Source organism: Propithecus coquereli, unplaced genomic scaffold (assembly GCF_000956105.1).
Source record: "Propithecus coquereli isolate 6110/MARCELLA unplaced genomic scaffold, Pcoq_1.0 Scaffold307, whole genome shotgun sequence".
Taxonomy (NCBI): Eukaryota; Metazoa; Chordata; class Mammalia; order Primates; family Indriidae; genus Propithecus; species Propithecus coquereli.
Window position 1 is genome coordinate 563331 of NW_012148697.1, and position 6779 is coordinate 570109.

Genomic DNA, 6779 nt, shown 5'->3' on the forward strand with positions numbered 1-6779 from the left:
GCCACTTGTGAAAGCCAAAGGACAAATTTTCAGGACTTTTGTAAGCCATTTGTCAAGTGCAGCCATTACAAAAAATTATATTGCGTAAACAGTATTAAAAACAAAGGGAATATATGCTCAAAACCCATCTCTTCCTAATTATTTTATTATTATCTCTCTTAAGATTCTTGTGTCTGCTACACCTGCCTGCGGACATGCCGTACAGCACTGTGCTGCTGCCTTCTCTTCTCACCACCCTTCAGCAACACCATGCTGGAAACCTGAAATTGTGATTTCCATGGCAGGAATATTTATCCCATGAAACTATCAAATAATACTAATCGGGCCTTGATTTATTGTTCATTGATTTTTCTAGACTTAAGAATGTAATGGAGAAAATATTGATAATACAGATTAAACTTAAAAGTGGGCAGCATCTGTAGCCTTCACATGAATAGCACAAAAAATTTAGGAAATATTATTTTAATATTCAAAAAGCTATTACCCAATTCAAAAAGAAGATGCTAATTGACAGACAAGTGAAGTTCCACCATCGTTATTTCACTTTAATCTTACTAGTTGAAGGAAAATATCAGTCAATTTTCATGTCAAGCTAACCCAGAGAACTATAAAACATATTAATGATAAATCGTTGTTTTAAGCCATTAATTTTGGGGTAGTTTGTTGTGTAGCAATAGAAAATCAGAGCAGCTCTCTCTTGAGTGGCAACTCATCCACCAGTCCCAGGTAATGACATCAATCTAGGGAATCATTGTATGCATTTAAAAAATGAACTAGAAACTAGAATGCAAAATAAGAAAATAGAGTGCATGTCACAGAGTAAGTATCATTTTGTTATAGGTTTTTCGTTTTTTTTTTCCTTGAGATCATGTCTCACTCTGTTCCCCAGGCTGGACTAGAGTGCAGCGGCCTGATCATAGCTCACTGCAACCTCAAACTCCTGAGCTTGAGCCATCCTGCTGTCTCAGCCTCCTGAGTCTGGGACTACAGGTGCAAGCCACTGCCCCCAGCTAATGTTTTTGGTGTTTTGTTTGGTTTGGTTTTATTTTCTGTAGAGATGGGGTCTTGCTCTCTTGCCCAGGCTGATATCCAACTCCTGGGTTCAAGCAATCCTCCTGCCTTGGCCTTCCAAAGTGCTAGGATTACAGGCATGAGCCACCACGCCTGGCCTATTATATATTTTTAAAATAATATTTGTTTTTTATGTATATATTATTGTGATGGTTAATTTTATGTGTCAACTTGATTGGGCTAAGGGATGCGCAGATAGCTGGTAAAACATTATTTCTGAGTGTGTCTTTGAGAATGTTTCTACAAGAGATGAGCATTGGGATCAGTAGAATAAGAAGATTGCCTTCACCAATGTGGGTGGGCATAGTTCAATCCATTGAGGGCCCTAATAGAACAAAAGGCGGAAGAAGAGTGAATTCACTCTCTCTGCTTGAGCTGGGACATCCTTCTCGTGCCCTCAGTCATCAATGCTCCTGGTTCTTGAGCCTTCAGACTTGGACTACAACTTACATCATCGGCTCCCCTGGTTCTCAAGCCTTTGGGTTTGCACTGGAACTACACCACCAGCTTTCCTGGTTCTCTATCTTGCAGACAGCAGGTAGTGAGATTTCTCAGTCTTGATAATGACATGAGCCAATTCCATAATAAATCTCTTTGTTATATCTACGTATGTCCTATTGGTTCTGTTGCTCTGGAGAGCCTTGAATAATACAGTTATGTACTGTGTTACCAAGTAAACTTATTTACTTTAAGTTACAGTCAAAAAGTTTGAAGTCTTAGACTTAAATACCTTAAGTCTAAGGTATTCGCCTGTAAGTGGGATTGCTTGGTCCTAAGGTACCTGTATCTTAAAACATATTAGATAGTGCCAAATTGTTCTACAAAGTATTTGTAGCAAGCTATACTATCCCTAGTATATCCCTAGATATTTGTCACACTTGCTATGAACTTTTTAATTTTTGCCAGTCAGGTGAGTTTGAAATTGCATCTCATGATTGTTTTAATTTCCATTTCTTTAATACACAATGTACATCCTTGTAAACAATTTTTGGCTGGAGTTTCTGTTTAGCATGAAACTATGGAATAGTTGCCTCAAAGTAAAATTGCTGGTTTAAAGAGTATGAAGTGGCCAGGTGTGGTGGCTCATGCCTGTAATCCTAGCACTCTGGGAGGCTGAGGCAGGAGGATTGTTTGAGCTCAGGAGTTCGAGACCAGCCTGAGCAAGAGCGAGACCCCTGTCTCTACTAAAAATAGAAAGAAATTAATTGGACAACTAAAAATACATAGAAAAAATTAGCCTGGCATGGTGGTGCATTCCTGTAGTCTCAGCTACCCGGGGGGGCTAACGCAGAAGGATCGCTTGCCCCAGGAGGTTGAGGTTGCTGTGAGCTAGGCTGACGCCATGGCACTCTAGCCCGGGCAAAAGAATGAGACTCTGTCTCAAAAAAAAAAAAAAAAAAAGAAAATATTTGGGATTGGAAGCTCTGGATTCAAAATGGGAGACCAAGAACACACTTTGTCCTTTCTTAGACTCCTGTGAAATAGATGATAGATGTTCAATAACTGATAAGCAGACAGCAAACTGAAGCAGGAGCAGAGGTGTGGTTGGGGCTGGGGGAGGGCAGGCACCTTCAAGTGGATGGGTGAAATAGGCAGAAAAGGCTGCCACCCAGAGCAGGAGCTGGGGGAGGGACAGGGGTGAGAACTAGGCCTGTGAACAGGGACATCAGCTGCAGGGCTGCCTGTGCGCCAGCTGTGCCCCAACTCATTTCCTCATTTTTGTGTGCATGGGCAGCTTCATGTTTACAGTGGACTAAACCTCAACTGCCCTCCTCAAAAGAAATGGATTCAACTGTCTAAAGCGAGCCAGGACTTCTCAGTAGATGTTGAGGACAAAATGAAGTCAAATTTAGAAATGCAAAAACTCATTGTTTTCCACCCAAAAAAAGCAGTTCCAGAACTTCCTTACAGGAGGAACAAAGGTGCAGCCAGCTGGTTGGGAGAGTTTCCTAGCCCTGGACTGGACTATGTGTCAGCTTGACCAGTGCTCTGTTTTCATTAGGACTGTACATCTATTTGGGGTGGTGCTGGTGGAGGTTGTGGGGCAGCTAAAGTCACATTGTTCCATCCTAAGTGTCGTCTCTGCTACTTTATATATACAAAAAATTTCTTGAGATAGTCTAGAAAAAACAAAAATGAAATGGAGTAAGGACGAGAACATGAGCAGCTGTGATTCACTTAGAAAACGTAAAGGAAGCTAGAAATACAAAAGAATGTCCATTACTTCCTATTACTTGGAAGATTTTCATTCCAAATGGGGAGACATGGTATTTTACTTCATGTCCTATTTGAAGTTTCTTTTTTAACCACCAGAACTTATCACTTTCTTTCAATACAGAAAGCCACACTAGTAACTCGGCAAAAAACAGAGTCGGCTAAGCAGCAGGTAACTTGGGTTGACTAAATTGAGGGCTACAGAGGTGGGGTGACTGAGGGACACAGAGTTCCTGTGTTGTTGCTCGATGTCTCCTTCTGTTTCAGACCAGAGGCCACACTCAGGACAGGCAGTGTGGGGATGGAAGGCAGGTGTCCTCACTCACAGAGGCCTCCTCCCTCCTGGCCTCTTTATATCTGCAAACTTGGACAGAAAGCCAATTTTACTAAACTGGAAAACATATAGGGGATACTTCCTGCTCCAGTTTCTGGAACACCTACTTAAACTGAACTGGATCTAAATATTACTTTTTCCTGTTGTTTAAGTGATGCATATTCACTATAGAAAATTTGGAAAATGTAGAAAGTTAAAAAAAGTCATACACAGTCCCATCACTCAAAGACAATTATGTTAGCATATTTTTGGATATTCCAAATCAAAGCCCTGAAAGGTCCCTAAGACAGACAGCCTTGCTGAGAGCCAGTCAAGAAGCCTAGTGATCTCAGGCAACTTGCCCATGCTCATCCATGAGTGGCAGAACCAGGAAAAATCCCATGTGATGCCAGTCTCTGAACTCTTGTATTGACTAAGCCACAATATCTTGCAAAAGATCAGATTGCAGGCATTATAGGATTCCCCACTCTGCACTTTTTTTCCCCCAGAGTAGAGCTAGGTTAAGACAGAGGCCCTTATTGGAAGAGTTTGGGATTTTTTTTTTTTCAGACCGAGTCTCACTCTCTTGCCTGGGGCGAGTGCCATGGCGTCAGCCTAGCTCACGGCAACCTCCAACTCCTGGGCTCAAGGTATCCTCCTGCCTCAGCCTCCTGAGTAGCTGGGACTACAGGCATGTGCCACCATGTCCGGCCAATTTTTTTTCTATTTTTAGTTGTTTGGCCAATTTCTTTCTATTTTTAGTAGAGACGGGGTCTTGCTCTTGCTGAGGCTGGTCTTGAACTCCTGAGCTCAGAACGATCCAGCCGCCTCAGCCTCCCAGAGTGCTAGGATTACAGGCGTGAGCCACCGCGGCCTAGGAGTTTGGGATTTTGAAGACCAATAACAACAGGATTTTCCCAGAGTTTTTTTTTTTTCCCCTGTTTTATTTAGATATACTATGTATCCAAAAATGTGAACAAATCTTAAATGTTTAGCTTGATAAATTTTTATTTACATACATGTATCCACAATCACATCAAAATATAGAACTTTTCTAGCACCCCTTAAGCCCCTTCCTAGGCAATACCCCTGCCCCACCCCCAGAGACTCCACAGGGACTTAAATCATCTTAAAAGTTTAGCAGTAAAGATAATTAACATTTCTTTTTTTATTCTTCCATTGCCTTTTTAAAAAATATACTTTTCATTTTGGAATAATTTTAGATTTACAGAAAAGTTACAAAGATAGTTGCACCTTTCACACAATTTAACATGCTAATGTTAACATCTAACATAACCATAGCACTTTTGTCAAAATTAAAAATTTCTATTATCTAAGCTCAACATTTTATTTGGAATTTATAAAATTTTCACTAACATCCTTTATTCTGTTCCAGAATCCCATTCAGAACACCACCACGTTGCATATGACAGTTTCTCAGACTTGTTTTTGTTTTTGAGACCTTGACAGTTTTGAGAAGCACTGGTGAGGTATTTTGTGGAATGTCCCTCAACTGGGATTTATCTGATGTTCTTCTCCTGCTTAGAGTTGGGTTATGGTTTTTTCTTCACATCATATCAAGGGTAAATGTGGTACTGTCAACATGTCTAATCACTGTTGACATTAACCTTGCTCACCTAGGTGAGGCAGGTCTGTCAGGTGCTTTCCACTGTCAGGTTACTCGAAGGTCGCTGCGCTCCGCGCACGCCGGCTGCGTGGCAACGCCCACGCCCCCCGGATTAGGCGCTGCTAGAGCTCCTCGGTCCGGAAGATTTATCCCTTCTCCCCGTTTATTTATATCAGTTCGGACGCTAGTATATGTTACACTCTAGGTTATAACTTAATCCTACGTAGTTAATTTTGCGCCTCAAGTTGTAGCAGGTTTGGCCATTGTGCGCTTTCAGGCTGACCCAGTGTCCTCCGACCGGCCCGGTTCTTCCCTGCGTCCGCGCTTGCTCACTTCTGGTTCGCCGGGCGACGCAGGCCTGGGTCACGTTTCTCTAAGGAGCCCTGCCCTTTTCATAGAGAGTGGTCCTTAGAAACCAGGGTCGGTGCTCACAGCGCCTTCGCGGTGGAAAACCAAGCCTGCGCTCGGGAAGAGGGACAGCTTCCCGACGTCCGCGCCACCGCCGCCGACACCGCCTCCCGCCTCCGCGGCAGTTCCCGGCAGGCTCCGCGCGCCCGCGCATGCGCGCCGCGTGTGACGTCAGGGCGGCGGCCAAGTCTCCGGACGTGCGGCGGTCGGAGCTTCGGAGCCGGAGCTGCGTCCTTGCTCTCGCCGCCTGGTTCGTGCGCGGCTGCCCGAGCGTTCACAGGTGAATGTCCCCATCCGGTCCGGGAGACCTCAGCCCCTTCCCCCGCAGGCCCACGCCCCTCCAGAGCCTCCCAGCCCTGCCGAACTCGCCCCTGCCCAGCCCCGCGCTCCCCGAGGCCCCCGCATCCCCCCTCGCTCACCTCCCTTCTTCCCCGTGTCCCCCCGCCCTAGCCTCCCTAGACTCGCCCCGCGGGAGCCCTCCGAGTGGACCCTGCCCCCGCCCACCCAAACCCTCCCGGCGTCCGCCTCCTAGCCTCTGCTGGAGCCGTCCAGCCCCGAGCCCCACCGCTCCAGCCGCAGCCCTGCTCCCTCCTGTCCGCCTGTGAGTGCTCCACACGTCCAACCGCGGGGACCTGTCGCTACTCTCCTTCTCGCAGGTCTCCCGCCTGGGGTCTGCGGTGCCGGATCTCCACCCTTGCTGCCTCCTGCGCTTTAGGGAACTAGGGCATTGTCTGTTCTCCCGGCAGGAGGTCCGTCCTCCCTAGGAGTCCGGAATGGCTTTGGAGCTTTGCACTCGCCGCGGTTGGGGCCGCCCCCGCTTCATTTCATCTGTTTTTGATCTTGCAGTGTCTTCAGTTGTAGGTGCTTGGTGTATTCTGTATTATCTTTTTTACATTTGATTGTCTTACTCAAGTAGACTGAGAACTCCGAAGTTCAGGGGTTTTTATTTCGCGTCAACTTAGGGTGTTTTTTTCCCTTAAACTTCAAATGTAGAGCAGTTTACGTAGACGAAGCTTCATAAATGAGCTAATAGTCAATTTCCGATGTTTCTGGGTGAGCGGAGGAAAGAAATGAGGTGGGACGGTCACGTTGTCAAAAAATCTAGGAAACATTGTTAATTCAAAACGACATTGACTCTTTTTTGTT

General features: G+C 45.3%; 1 protein-coding gene across 3 annotated transcripts in view; it reads left to right on the forward strand.

Annotated features, from left to right (window-relative positions):
• The first annotated feature begins 5844 nt into the window (after positions 1–5844).
• The window catches only part of PLEKHB2 (pleckstrin homology domain containing, family B (evectins) member 2), a 40234-nt gene continuing 39299 nt past the window's right edge, over positions 5845–6779 (forward strand). For all 3 annotated transcript variants that reach the window (XM_012649935.1, XM_012649934.1, XM_012649937.1), the window contains exon 1: positions 5845–5913. The gene's annotated coding sequence lies outside the window, so the exon portion shown is untranslated. The remainder of the gene's footprint in view (positions 5914–6779) is intronic.